This window comes from Felis catus, chromosome A3, assembly GCF_018350175.1.
Source record: "Felis catus isolate Fca126 chromosome A3, F.catus_Fca126_mat1.0, whole genome shotgun sequence".
NCBI lineage: Eukaryota > Metazoa > Chordata > Mammalia > Carnivora > Felidae > Felis > Felis catus.
In genome coordinates, this window is record NC_058370.1 from 82,445,696 (window position 1) to 82,460,425 (window position 14,730).

Genomic DNA, 14,730 nt, shown 5'->3' on the forward strand with positions numbered 1-14,730 from the left:
AGTCTCGCTTTGACGTTTGTCACCTGAGCGCTTGGGGTCACCTGTGAATGAAGTCTATCGGCCTTGGCATCTCCTCCCTGAGACCTTTGGCTTGGGAAGTGCGCTTCAGATTGGTGTGAAACGTATCCTCTCAAAAGAAGCTTTGAAACCTGTCCGGATGGTCCTTAGCCCGTCACGTTATACACGACCTGGAAGCAAGGTGCCCTCAGCTATTAACACTGTTCACCGCACACCTGAGTCAGAACAGTCCCCAGCTCCTCTGCTCAGGGTAGCGACCCTGGAAAACAGTAACAGCAAACGTTGTGCGATTGTTCTCTATTGCCGTGTAAGAAGTCATCTCAAAACTTAGCCGCTTCAAACAGCAACAGGCTTTTATTATCTCAGGCAGTTTGTGTGGATCAGACACTCAGGAGCAACCTAGCCTAACAGTTCTGGTTCAGGGTCTCTCGTGAGGTTTTAGTCAAGACACTAGCTGGAGGAACCGCAGTCACCTGAAGGCTTGACGGGGGCTGAAGGTCCCACTTGCAACGTGGCTCCCTTACCTGGCTGGCAATCCGATGCTGGCTGTTGGTTGGGAGAGCTCAGCTCCTAAACTAGGTGAAGTTAGTACTTTTATTAAATCTCAGTAGATATTAATTGTTAATATAATTAAGCAAATAATTATCTAAGGAAAATACGAAGTAAATGAAGGCTCACTAGGAGGGCTCTAAAAACCAAATTTCCCTACTGATGTAATTTTGTCAGCGTCCCTCCATGCTGCCACCCGGCTCCTCTGGGAGTCCGTCTCCCTGCACTGAGCCGCATGCTCCACGGGGTCAGGGGCCTCGAGTTAGCGATATTTCCAGAGCCCTGCCATCGTGGGTTACTGCCCAGCTCCTCTTCGCCCATCGCCCAGGCGCTTGCTCAACCTGGCGCACACACAGGGTGCTCAACATGAAAAGAATCCAGTAAGATCGCCATCTACCTGTAGGACATCCCACAGCGGGGGTGAGACTGACTCTAAAGAGAATCTCCACACATGGGAACAAGAGTGAGCAGAAGCATGGATCCCACGTGGCAAACAAGTCCCCAGATGGACTGGTGACTTCAGAGCTGTGGAGAGTGGCAGTCAGTGGGAATGAAGCAACAGGAGCAGAGGCTCCAGTGGTTTCTTTTCTAAGCTGGGTCAGAAGCGTCACTCTACCTGGGGTCCCAGGCAGAGTGGACATGTCTGAAGGTGGCTGGCCGCCCTCAGATGTGGTCCCGAGGGACCTGTGGCTCATCACAGTGGAGAAATCAATCCCTGGCAGAGCTGTGGGAGGTACACAGTGAAACAAACCCTTCTCGTTTAAAGGGAAATGTGCTCTCTCCCACCCAGACTGCCCCCTGTTGGCTCATCCCTGCGCAGGCAGGCGGGCGGGCGTTGGCAGGAGGGGGAAGAGGAAGGAATAGAGGAGGAGGGGCACTTCCTCTCCCAGACTGGATCGCTGAAGCAGCTGCTCTAAGATTCCTCTTCCCTTGGGTCTTCCACGCAGTATATGCCCTGCTGCTTGTCCAGAAAATACTTTCTTACGTCGCTCTCCCACTCGAGAACGTATTTCCTGTTGTCTCCCAAATCTCCGCTTGTCCGCTCTCTCCAGGTAGGACACTTCCTGTGGCTGCTTTGGCCATGCTAGTTGCCCAGGAAAGAAACCCGTTTCACATTAAACTAGAAAAGGAAGGCATGGACATAAATCACCATATGGCCCAGAAATTCCACTCATAGTTATATACCCAAAAGAATTGAACACAGGTATCCCCACCAATACTTACAAATGAATGTTCACAGCACCATTATTTATACTAGCCAAAAGGTAGAACCAACTCAAATGTCCACAAGAATAAACAGGGGCGCCTGGGTGGCCCAGTCGGTTAAGCGTCTGACTTCGGCTCAGGTCATGATCTCGCAGTTTGTGAGTTCGAGCCCCGCATCGGGCTCTGTGCTGACAGCTCGAAGCCTGGAGCCTGTCTTGGGATTCTGTGTCTCCCTCTCTCTCTGCCCCTACCCCACTTGCACTCTCTCTCTCTCTCTCTTTCTCTCTCTCTCTCAAAAATAAATAAACATTTAAAAAAACTTAAAGAATCCAGGCGCCTGGGTGTCTCAGTCAGTTAAGCGTCCGACTTCGGCTCAGGTCGTGATCTCACGGCTCGTGGGTTCGAGCCCTGCGTCGGGCTCTGTGCTGGTGGCTCGGAGCCTGGGGCCTGCTTTGGATTCTGTGTCTCCCTCTCTCTCTGCTCCTAACCCACTTGCATTCTGTCTCTGTCTCTTTCAAAAATAAACATCAAAAAAAAATTTTTTTAACTTAAGGAATACACAAAATCTGATAGGTACATTCACAGGGTGGAATATTATTCAGCCCTAAAAAGGAGTGAAATCCTTAGACATTCTACAACATGGATAAACCTTGAAAACATCGTGCTAAGTGAAAGAAACCAGACACAAAAGGTCCCCCACTGTGAGATTCCATTTACACAAAACTTCCAGAGCAGGTAAAACCATAGAGACAGAAAGCAAACTTGTGGTTGCCAGGGGTCAAGAGGAAGGGCAGAATAGGAAGCGATTGCTTGATGGGCGCAGGGTTTCCTTTTAGGGTGATGAAAATGTCTTGGAACTGGATAGAAACAATGACAACATAAAACTGTGAATGTACTCAGTGCCACTGAACCACACCCTTCAAAAATGGTTAATGGTTGGGGCGCCTGGGTGGCTCAGTCGGTGGAGCATCCGACTCCAGCTCCGGTCATAATCTCATAGTTTGTGAGTTCGAGCCCCGCATCGGGCTCTGTGCTGACGGCTCAGAGCCTGGAGCCTGATTCGGATTCTGTGTCTCCCTCTCTCTCTGTCCCTCCCCTGCTTGCACTGTCTTTCTCTCTCTCTCAAAAATAAGTTTAAAAAAATTTAAAAAGCATAAAATGGTTCATGGTTCATTTTAAGTTATGTGAAAAAAAAAACCAATGCTTTGTTTTTTAATGAATGCTTTTTGTTTTTTTGGATTTTTTTTTTTTTAATCCAATGCTTAGAAAATAAAATCTAACGGGGGGAAAAAAAAAGGAACGTCTGAGCTCATGTAAATGAAGAGTCCAGGACAGAGCCTGCTGGCTTCAGGCATGGTTGGTACCTGGGACCCAGTGATGCCGTCAACGTTTGGTCTCCATCTCTCAGCTCCGTGTGCGTCTCAGCAGCCCTCCCCTCACTTGGTGGGAGGAGAGGGCCACGGCCAGTTCTGGTAGTCACGTGATGCTTAGCGTGCGAGAGAGGAGACTTCGTCCAGGTTTGGTCGTGTGTCTGTCCTTGGACCAATCACCCTGATCAGGGTATGGAGACCTCTGACTGATCTGGCTCCAGCCCAGGATGGGGTAGGGGGAAATGGTGTGAGGTCAGCACCACCAAAGAATATGGGCTGAGTGAGTTACTGTGGAATGGGCAAAGGGTAGCAAAAGTAATCCTCCACGGAGCCTCCAGTGGGCCCCCTGGCCATCTTCCAGGGAAGACCTCCCCTCTCCCCCACTCACCGGGTGCCAAGGCCCAGCTCCTTCCCCAGAGCATCTCTTCCCAAGGTCCAAGGGCTGGGGGAGGAAGATGGCTAAGACCATTCTTATGCCAATCATTTTAAAAACATAGGTGCACATATAGAAAATAGTAGGGAAAAAATACACAAAAATGTTATCCAGGCTATCTAGCATTGGGTGGTGGGATTATACTTGATTTTCTGCTCCCTTTTTTATACCTTTTGTCTGAATTTCTTTTTATAGAGCATGATCTACTTTCATATTCAGAAAGCAGCTTTTTTTATAAAACACAACAACAAGAAGCCTTCATACTGTAGCATATTTCTTTTTATTCTTTTTTTTTTTTCTCTCTCTCTCTCAAAATGTAGCAAAGGAAAAAGAAAATTGAGACCCTGGATCTATCTTCAAACGTAGGGTTTCTTTTTTCTTTAATTGTAGAACTTTTAAAAAGTAACCCCCTTCACACATTACAAGAAATACGAATAAAAGGATTCCTTGGTAGGTTTATAGATTTTACTCATAACAGGCTACTGTGCATATTCGTTTAAAATAAAGCAAGCTGAGCGCCATCCTCCCCACCCCCAGCCCAAGAGCTGAGTCTGTTCTGAGCTCAGGTCAGTCCCTCCATAGCCTGGGGCTGGGGGGTGGGGGCAGTGCTGCCCTCCCTCCGCAGCTGCCTCTACAAACCCCTTCTTCAAATAAAAGCTGACCCATGCAGCCTGGCTACTGTGTGTTTAGGACTCCACGCTGCCACGTTGGAGTTTCTGAAACCCCTCGTGGGAACTTTCAGAGGTTCTGAGTGACCTTGGCTTTGTGCAAAGCCACTGGGGGACTTCCTGCCCCGCAGACTTGCTGTATGAGAACCCTGAGGTCTGAGCAGGGTAAAAATTACCCCTGCTGCCTGCTTTCCTCTTCCTGCTGGGTCCCTCCCCGGCTCCTCCGCCACCTCCCCTGGGTCCTCTCTGGCCAGCTCAGCTTTTGTGTTTGGGCCAGGCAGGGAGGGGTGGGGGAAGCATTTGGCTCAGTTCCTTGTTTGTCAAGAGTCCAACCTTACCAGGGGTCTCGCCTGGTTTCAAGTATTTCCCGGTGCCTTTCCTTGCTCCGTAGTCAAGTTTCTAGCCAGGATTTCTTGGCTCTGGGAAAGATTGAGTGCCTGTCTGAGCCTTCTAGGCCTGTGTTTCATTTGCAGCCGCCTGGCTCTGACTGGGTGACAGTCCCAGCCCTCCCTGGTCAGCCCATCCCCTTCTCCTTGGCCAGCAGAGGAGGCCCTTTGTATCATCTAACTGGCGCTTGGAAGGGAGGAGGCTCCTAGTTTCCGTCCCCAGCACAGTGTCCTGGGTTTACTGCAGCCCCAGCACAGGGGCAGGGGTAGCACTGTCTTCCAAGCGCGAGCAATTCCTGCCTGTCTGCTCAGGCAAGAATGCCAACCCCAAATGGCCCCAGCCCCTAAGTAAGTCAGACTGAGACCTGTTCAGCACCTGGTGCTTTCCTGATAGAAATTTCCAGCTGTTCTGATCTTTCACGACACGACTTGGCAAGGCTGCAAAGGTCTGGAAGCAAATGAATTCAGGAAGCCTGCAGAACCTCAGGCCTGGGCTGGTGGGCACCTCTCCCTCTCCCTGCGTAAGGACCCCCTTGCACTTCCCAGGCACTTCCTGCTTTTGGATTTATCTAGCAGGCCTGATGGGGCGGGCTGGCCCTGGAGTCCAAGTCCCAAGAAAGAGAGACCAGTTTATCGTTGTGACATTGTGCCCCAGGCAAGGTGCCCAAGGGTTGCCAGCCCAGTGCAGAGGAAGAGTGTGAACCACTCCTGCAGGTTCCAGGAGGCACCTGGGAGCCTGTTCAAGACACAGACACAGAAGCCAAGAACTCAGGGGACCCCCACATGTGTGTCCTCAACACCACTGGCAACCCACACCTGCTACTTTGGGGGTGTGGGGAGGCTATGAATGTTAAAATACCGCATCCTTGACAAAGACTTCCTCTCTTTCTCTTCTTTCAGATTGTAACGTATTTCCTGAGCTCTCCATTGCTTTTCTTTTGGGTACCATGATGGCGGGTTCCGATCAGACGCATGAGAATTTGTAGCCTCCAGACGGTAATGGTCAGGAGTGTGCGGTTTTAATTTTTTGAGGAGGAAAAAGCTACTGCCGGTGAGGGTTTCCTCTTTACAGTTCTTAGACTCTAGTAAGTATATAGGAGATAAACTAGGTAGTTGGAAAGGTGCCCGGACTGTGCTCCATCCTGCCAGCGCAGCGTATATTTCCAGTTCCCTTCCCCCAGGGTTACTAAACCCCACCAGCTGACTTCTGCCTCCGGAGAGACGAGCTGCAGGAAATGCCTGTACTGGGGGTGTCAAGGAAAGCGGTGCTGGGCTCTTCCTTTGAACCCAGGGAATTCCCAGGATGGTGGGTGGAGCCGGAATGGCGGGTAGGAGGAGCTGCCGTTCCCGTCTGCCGCGGGGCAGGTGGTGACAGGTCACAGTGACTTGGGTTTGGCCCGTCCTCTGGCTAATGTAGGAGGACTTACGCGCCCTTCACTGGTTGGGTGCTCACCCCACCCCACCCCACCCAGAGGTGGATTAGCACTTGCCTCAACTACAGATGAGGAAACTGAGGCTCAGAGAATCCATGACTTCACCAGGGCCCTTGGCTGGTCCCCGAGAGGGGCCTACAAGCCAAGTGTCCCGACCCCTTGGGCTGGGGGGAGGGGGCAGAGGGGGGGCGGGGAGCCCGACTTGGCCCGCTGGGGGCGACAGTCTGCGCCGAGCGCCGGGTCCCTTTGGCCTCTGGGCCTGGGGCCGACAGCGGGAAGGGCCCGGGCCGGGCTCCGGGCAGAACGCGGCGGGCGGAGAGCCCAGGCGGGGGTTTGAGCCTGGCCGCTCGAGTCGCAGACGGGCAGCTCTTCACCTCCGGGTGCCCCAGCTCCAGCCCGGCCGCGCGGCGCCGCCAGGGCCCCGCGACTCCCCGCGGAGGCTCTGGCCGCGGCCATTGGCCACCGGGAGCCGGGTCGGGAGGGGGAGCGGGCCCAGGCGTCGGGTTACTCGCCCTGCCGGCTGCGAGGGAAGGGGGGGGAGGGGCGGCCGCGCGGCAGCTGGCCGGTGGGGGTGGCGTGGGGGCCCCCGGGTAGAAGGACACCCCCACCCCCCACCGCACCGCCGCCGCCGCCAGACGACGGGCCCCACTCTTGGCCTTAAAGAGAACCATTACCGCATTGTATCCAACTCCATCGACAAACATCTGCGAAGCGCCCACTTCACGTCAGGTGCTGTGCTGGACTTGAGTGGGTGCAAAGTGGCTCATCAGGGGTTTCCTACCACCCGAACCTGCGACTCATTGAGGACATAAGAAATCCACAGAAGAACGCTAAAGACACCTAGAAGTAGATGATAAGGCCTGAGAATCATCAGCAACAAAAGTTATGGGGGCTCTGGGAAAAGGAAGTCTGTTCCCACCTCCTGCCTCCCCGGGGTCATCTGGGAAGCTTCCACAAAGGGGCCAGGTGTGGGTGCCCTGACCAGGGCAGGGAAAGCACACCGATCCTGCTTCACGCCCACTTATCCCAGCTCCAAGCCCTACCCCCTAGTGGTGAACACTCCCCAGCCGACACCACCCTCCCCTCCCTGCCCTCCCAACCCATCCCCCCTGCCTCTACTCTAAATCTCCAAGACTAGGACCCTCACTTCCTTCTTCCTGGAGTCGGTCTGTCCCCTGAGGGCACAGCTGTCCCCACAGGTCTCTCCATGAGAGGTTCTTTTTCTCCCACAGACCAAGCACTTCAAGAGGTCCTCATTCACCAATTTCCAATCTGTTTCCTCTGTCTTGGAAAACCCAGCTCCTTTGGAATGCATGTCATCTGAGTGTACTACCCAGCACTTCTCCTTCCAGTGTCACCTTATAATCCTCCTGGTCTGTCGCTTTCTCTGTTTCTTGATGATTTTGACGCCAGGCTCTTTCTCCACTGTCATCACTCTTGGTGACCACAGCTTCAGTGCTGATGACCCACCCAACACCCCGGCCCCTGAGTCCCTTGACTGCCTTAGCCCTAACAGTGTATTTTCTCCTGCCCTGCTTTAGCTTTCTGGTCAGACCTTGGACCTTGGAACCATGCATGTCTACACCATGCCCCAAATCTCAGACTCAAAGATCCCCCCCCCACCTGCCAGATCCCCCCCCCCAGCTCTTCCCCTCCAATCTATTGGCTCCACCCAAGACCTCCAACCCATTGCACTGCTGTTCCTTCACTATGTGTCTCCCCCCCGTTCACTTCTCAGCCAGCTGAGATTGCCCATTCCGGCACACAAATATCTCCCTTGCAAACAGTCTTAACTTCCTTATACTGGTCTCTCTCCATCATGTTCACCTGGCGAACACCCAACTGAGCTTAAATCAAACTGTTTACTTCACACCTGCAACCGAGCAGTTGAGCCCCGCTGAGGAAAATTCCCCAGCTGCTCTGGATGGACTCACTTCAAATTTATAGCCATAAATTTCAAATAGGCATTTGAACTGCCGGACAATCCTACTACAGTGTCTTAGAAAATTCCTTTTCCCTCTCCACAGGGCAACAACTTCACACTTTCTCCTCTCTCTGCATATTTTCAACACTCTTCCTCTTTCACTCTCCATCTGACCTCAGACTATCCTTCAGAGACAAAAGAGGCACAGTCAGACCAAATGTGTGATCGTGCTGCCACCAAAGCCACCAGAAACTCTGCAGCTCTGTGTTCTCTGCACCCATCTGTGGCCAGCCCCTCCAGCTGAGCCCTGGGCCCCTTCCCCTTTCACCACACAAATATTCCCTGTCTTTGGTACACCTCACTTCTTCCTCTCTACTAGATCCTTCCCATCAAAGTCAAACAGACTTAATTCCCTAACTTTAAAAACATATTAGCCTTAGCCTCACATCTCCTGCCGGCTACTCCTCTGCGGAGCGGATGTTCCTGAGAGAGATGTCTCTAGACTGACAGCCCTCTCCCCCACCTCCCGTTGTCACCCCCACCCACTCCACCTGGGCTTTTATCCCTTTCATTCTGGTGTAATGGCTCTTAGTAAGAGTGCCAGTGACCCATACCTTGACTAGACTGATGGCCAGTTCATGGCCCTTGTCTCACCAAATCTCCCAGTGGTATTGAACATGTTTGCTCACAGAGACTGATTCTTGATCCTAATTCCTGTCACTCTTCCCTGCATCCATATCTCTGTGTGATATTGCAGTCTCCACCCCCTCCCCCCACTAGAGGCAGAGTATACTTTCTGGCTCCTTGACTTTGGACCTGGCTGTGTAACCCTGTTTGGGCCACTGGAATATAGGAGGAAGTGACATGATGTCCGTTCTAAGCCTGGGCCTTAGGAGGCACCTCATGTTTCCACTTGCCTACTTGTGCCAATGTTATTGCCATGGGAAAAAAACCTGCCCTAACCACCCTGCCGGTGCAAGGATGATATATAGAACAGGCTCGGACCCAAGTGCAGCTCAGAGCTGCCCAGCCAAGGTCAGCCGCATCTAGCTGACCTCCAGATGACCCACAATGCATGAGTAAAAGAAATATTTACTGTTATACACCACTGAGATTTTTGTGGCTGTTTGTTACCCAGCAATAACAGACCAATACATCCTGCTTCTTGAAATACTTCCTTGGCTGAGTTTCCTTAGAATCAGAATCTTTTGGTTTGTCTCCCAACTTCACAGGTTGTTCTTCCCAGGATTCTTTACTGGTTTCCCTCTACCAGAGCCTTAAATGTGGCCATGGCTTCAGGGCCAGCCCTCTCTCTTCTGTCTTTACTCTTTCCCTGAGTGGAATTATCCAGGCCACAGCTTGGAACACCATCTACATGCTTAGTCTCAAATTTAAGTCTGAAGGCAAGACACCCCTGAATTCCAGACCCAAACCTGACTCCGCGTGTCCAGCTGATGTCTGATAGGTCTTGGCGGGGGCTATCAAAATAGAACTACTGATCCATCTCTTCCCCCAACATGGGCATCCCTTCCATCCACTTGGCCTAAAAATGGAGGCATCATCATTAACTCCTCTTTTCTGTCGTAGGTCAGAGCATCAGTAAGTCCTACCTACTACACCTCCAAAATTGTTCCAGAAACCAGTACTGCATCTCACCATCTCTATAGTCACCACCCTGGTTTTGTTTCTTCTTGCCAGGACTTCTGCAATCACATCTTAACTGTCCTCCTCAGCTCCTAGACTATGCTTTGCAAAGCAGCAAGAGTGATCTTTCTAAAGGGTAAATGAAATCTCTTCACTCCCAACTAAGAGGCTCCAAAGGCTTCCTACAGCAATCAAAATTAAACTCACACTCCTTACCTTGGCCCATGAGGACTGATGATCTAGTCCCTGCCTATGTCCCCTGAGCCCCTCAAATCTCCTTGTTCACACTGCCCTCCCCCTCCCCTGCCCCCCCCCCCCCCAGTGGCAGTGGCCTCCCTGGTTTGCCCACCCTGGAACACAACAAGTGTATTTCTGCCTCAGAGCTTTTGCACTCACTATCCCTCCTGCTCTGGAGCACTCTTCCCCAGATCTTCACCGGGCTGCGTTCCTCCCAAGCATAAGGCCTCAAAAGTCACCTCCTCAAAGAGATCTTCCCTGTCTAAATAAAGCAGAGCCACCGACAAGCCCAAGGGACCATGAGGGGCCAGGCTGGCTTCAGGGGAAAATGCATGTGGGGAGCTGGGGAAGAAAAGTCTGCATGGTGAGAGGGCTTGAACACAGCCTAAGCCCCTTGAAGTAGTGGGTGCTGCTGAGGACCAGAATCGAGGACATGATATATTCAAAGCAAGAGTTTTAGGATGATGAATATGGTTGAAGGGTATGCATTTCTGATGTCCTTAACTAAGTGCTGTCCCGTGGGAGCACAGAATTTTAGAAGACAAAGCCATCTAGAAGAATCTGGGAGCCCAGGGGAGCCAGAGGTCTGTTCCCTCGGATTTCAGATGCAAGAAAAACCCATTACCCAACCTTTTAGGGACCAATATTGAGTTCCCAGTTTTGGAAGGTCTTCCTGAGTAATTAAGGGTTTGCTGAGCACACAGCAGGCACTCATACACATGTGTTAACGAGCTGGTGCCCCTTGCCTTGGGCTCCCTTGCACCCTCCCCCCAACACACACACACACACACACACACACACACACACACACACGACTAAATTGCTTTTTTCATCCAGTGACTGCACACAGCTTTACCAGACCCCCACCCCATGGATACACCCAGACCCAGCTACTTGCCTTCCCAGCCCCCTCCACCCAATTCCATTGTCAGAGCTGAACAAAAGGCCCAAGGCATCCTGGGTTAAAGGATTTTAACTCTGCCAATCCCAGGAGGCTCCAACAAGAAGCAGCTTCCTGCAGGAGAAAAGTGACTGAGAAATCTCCCCAGGGGACAGGGGATTTTTTTTTTTCCGGGTCTGAAAAACAGAACCTAGCCGCCAATCAGACACTCCCCCCAGAACCTCACTCCAGCTCCCACCCCAGGGATTAGGAGCTTTCTCTGCCCAAGACCTCCCAGCAATCAAAAAGGTCTTTGGGTCTTTTCGCCCTTGCCTTCTATTTGTGGCGGTCAGGCTTGTTAGCCTCCACCCAAGCCCGAGGAACCGTCCCCGCCACCCCCATCAGACAGGACGCCCCCTCTGCGCTCGTCATGGAGCCCCGGCCCTGTGCCTCCCCGACTTCGCCCTGAGCCGGCACTGCTGCCCCAGAGCGCCCGCTGTGCCCCCCGCCCCCCGCGGAACCCCGGGCCCCGGCCGCGCGCCCCCCTCCCCCGAGCGCCACACTCCGCCCGGGGCACCGCGGGAGCTCGGGGCGCGGCGTGGCCCCTCCGCCCGGCCGCGGCCACCAGCTCCAGAACCGGCCCGAAACGGACCCTCCTCTGGAGCCGAAAGCCTGCGGGCTTGCTGATTGTTAGCAAGAGCATTTCCAGGAGCTGGGTTCGGTGTGCTGGTTCAGCGTGCCTCCGTCCTAACCCAGGGGTAGCGTCTGGGGAGCCCTTGCTGGCTGCTCGGCCCCAGTACCAGAGGTTTTTGGAACCACACCGCATTTGGTGGCAAACCCCTTTGCCCACCCTGGAACTAAAGTTAAGCGTGAATTTTTCTTCTTCTTCTAAAGTTTTTCACGTAGAAGAAATACCGGGTAAATTAGAAACACGTTTGGGAAAAGAGTGAGCAGTAAACGCTGGCATTTAAACAACACAAAAAATGCCCACGCCAGGCCACACGCCCAGGCGGCCTCGGCACACCCGGCGACTGCGCAGCACCCTCTGGCGGCCGCGGGGGGCTCGGCCGTCCTCTACCCTCACGCTCCGGAGCAGGAGGGCCTGGTGGGGCGGGGGTGGACAGAGCCGCTCCCCCAAGTCCGAGAAACACAGGGGCAACTTTGGAGGAAGGGAATTAAAAGCGTCCGAGGCCGAGGTCCCCTTTTTGGGGTTCTGCGGCTGGCACTGAGGCCAAAAGCCCGGGGAAGTGGCCCGCGTAAAAGAAAAACCCTTGCTCCACTTTTCAATGGCTGCCTGGAATTCTACCAATACAGGATCTCCCCTTTACCTGCGGGCTTTGATTCTTTTGAAAATTCAAATCCCTCAAGGAAGGGTGATCCTTCAACGCAAGGGCAGATGGCAGGCTACGTCAAAAAATGACCAATGTCATCACCAGAAACACTTGGTTACACCATAATAGGTACATTTTGTACGGTGATGACACTTAGTAAGTATCCTTTAATCTTTCCATCTGTTGTTTGTTGCGGGGCACCCTTTTGTTCTCTGAACGGCAGTGTTATTTTAAGCCGCCCCTCCTCCGCAGTGGCCATTCCCCCCATTTCAGTTGGCTCCAAGGTGCATCCTAAGCATGTCTCCCCTCTTTCCACTCCTCACTCGCACAGCTGCTGCTTGAGTTGAGGCTCCCACAGCTCACTGTCTGGATCCCTGCTACCCAGATGGGAGCGGCTGGAGTCTGTCCACGGTGGACGGGGCTCTCTCAAGGCCTCTCTCTGCCCACACGCAGCACCCCCCACTGTATCTGTGGAGGGGAGAGGCGGCCACCTCTGCCTGGTTGGGGATTGTCTTCCCAAAGTCAGCTGACAGCTTCTTCACCTACCATCTTGTCATTTCTCTCCAGAAGAGTACTGCCATTCCTCTCCACCTGGTGGCAGTGAGAAGAGGTGAGGTGCTGGGTCCTGAGGGACCCAGGCAGGTTCTCCCCCGTCATCTTCCTCTGAATCTCTTTTCCCTGCCTCAAGGGTTTCTACTTATTCATACCGCCTGGTGGGAATGCCTCCAACTTCCTATCTTCCTCCTCCTCGAGGTATTTCTTGCTGTGTTTATGGCTACATAACAAGCCACACAGCAGCGACTGAGAACAAGAAACTTGTATTTATTTACTTACGACTCCTTGGGTCAGCTGGGGGGGCTTCTACACAGGCTCTGCTGGGCTGGCTTATGTGTGTGGTGAGCTGGCAGGTCACTGGGGCCTTTAGGACTGCCTCACTCACACGGCGGGCTCAGCCGGACTGAGAGGGTGACTGACGGGGCCACGCATCTCTCAGCCGACAGGCTGGCCTGCCCAAGCTCCTTTCTGTGGCAGCAGGGTCCCAAGGGTGGGGAGAGCGGAAGCTGCAAGACTTCTTGAGGCCTAGGCTTGGAACTGGTGCCCCCTGGCTTCCGCCATATTCTCTTGGTCGGGGCAAGTCACGAGGCCAAGCAAACTCAAGGGGCTGGGAAGCGGACTTCGTCTCCCGGAGGAAGGAGCTGCCGAATCCTGAAGCCACTTTTGCAATCTGTCACGCCTGCCCGCTTCTTTCCTGGGGTGCATACCGATCGGCTAAGCACACTTCAAGCTGTTACATCCCTTATAGGCATCTAGGACAGGCAGCACCACACAGTTCTGAAGCACACAGGCCCGGCAATCAACGTACTGGCTGTGCATGCCGGCCCCATACTTACTAGATACGGAAGGTTATAACCTATAACCTGGGAAGGTTATCTTCCCTTCCCGGGCCTCAGTGTCCTAATCTGCAGGAATGGGGATTATAAATAGGAAATCAATTAATCCATCCTAAGCACTTTGGCGTCTGGTACACTGTAAGTGCCCAATAAGTGTCAGCTATTGTGCCACGAGGCGACTACTGGCTGCCCACCGTGACCGCCGAGGCCACCAGCACCGTCTTCCACCGCGGCTCCGAAGCCCCTCCCACCACTGCTGACCCCGGTAGCCCCCAGCTACCGCCCAGCTGCAGGCGGTGGCACCTGGTGTTTTATAGTGTGCCACTGAGAGGCCAGTGACGTGGCCTTGTCAGTTTTTACCAGCTCCTTCACCGAAGCCCATCTCTCTAGAGCTGGCAGAGATTAGCTCTGACAAGAAGGGCTCTGAATGATACAGACCTAAGGGTTGCTTCCTAAATCCTCAGGGATTTAGACAAGTGAATTCATCTCTCTGCATTTCAGTTTCCTTGTCCATAAGATGGGGGTACGGATGGTCCCCTACTCAGGATGGTTCGACTTAGGAGCTTCGGCCTTGATGGCGGTGCAAAAGTGACACGTTTGGTTGGAACCGTGCTTGAAACTTTGAATTTGCATCTTTTCTCAGGCTGGAGATGAGCGGCGCCATTCTCTGCCACGGCTCCCGGGTGGCCACGCGACCACGAGGGTCAACAGCTGACACACTCACCCCACTCTGCCCCCATACAACCATGCGTTTCTCACTTTCGGTACAGTATTCAATAAATCACATGAGATACTCAACACTTTATTATAAAATGGGCTTTGTTGGGGCGCCTGGGTGGCTCAGTCGCTTAAGCGACCAACTTCGGGTCAGGTCGTGATCTAGCGTTTTGCGGTTGGAGCCCCAGGTGGGGCTCTGGGCTGACAGCTCAGAGCCTGGAGCCTGCTTGGGATTCTATGTCTCCTTCTGCCTCTGCCCCTCCCCCGCTCACATTCTGTCTCTCTGTCTGTCTCTCAAAAAATGAATAAATGTTAAAAAAAAAATTTTAAATAAAAAAAAATAGGCTTGGGGTGCCTGGGTGGCTCAGTCGGTTGAGCCTCCGACTTCGGCTCAGGTCATGATCTCACGGTCGTGGGTTCGAGCCCCATGTCGGGCTCTGTGCGGACAGCTCAGAGCCTGGAGCCTGTTTTGGATTCTGTGTCTCCCTCTCTCTGTGACCCTCCCCCGTTCATGCTCTGTCTCTCTCTGTCTCAAAAATAAAT

The 14,730-nt window shown here is 53.1% G+C and overlaps 1 long non-coding RNA gene across 1 annotated transcript; it reads left to right on the plus strand.

Moving 5' to 3' along the window:
- The first annotated feature begins 11,770 nt into the window (after positions 1-11,770).
- On the plus strand, positions 11,771-14,268 carry LOC109498603. Its single transcript, XR_002155433.3, has 2 exons — positions 11,771-12,689; positions 14,114-14,268. It is a non-coding gene; the product is annotated as an uncharacterized LOC109498603 (long non-coding RNA).
- The last annotated feature ends 462 nt before the right edge of the window (positions 14,269-14,730 follow it).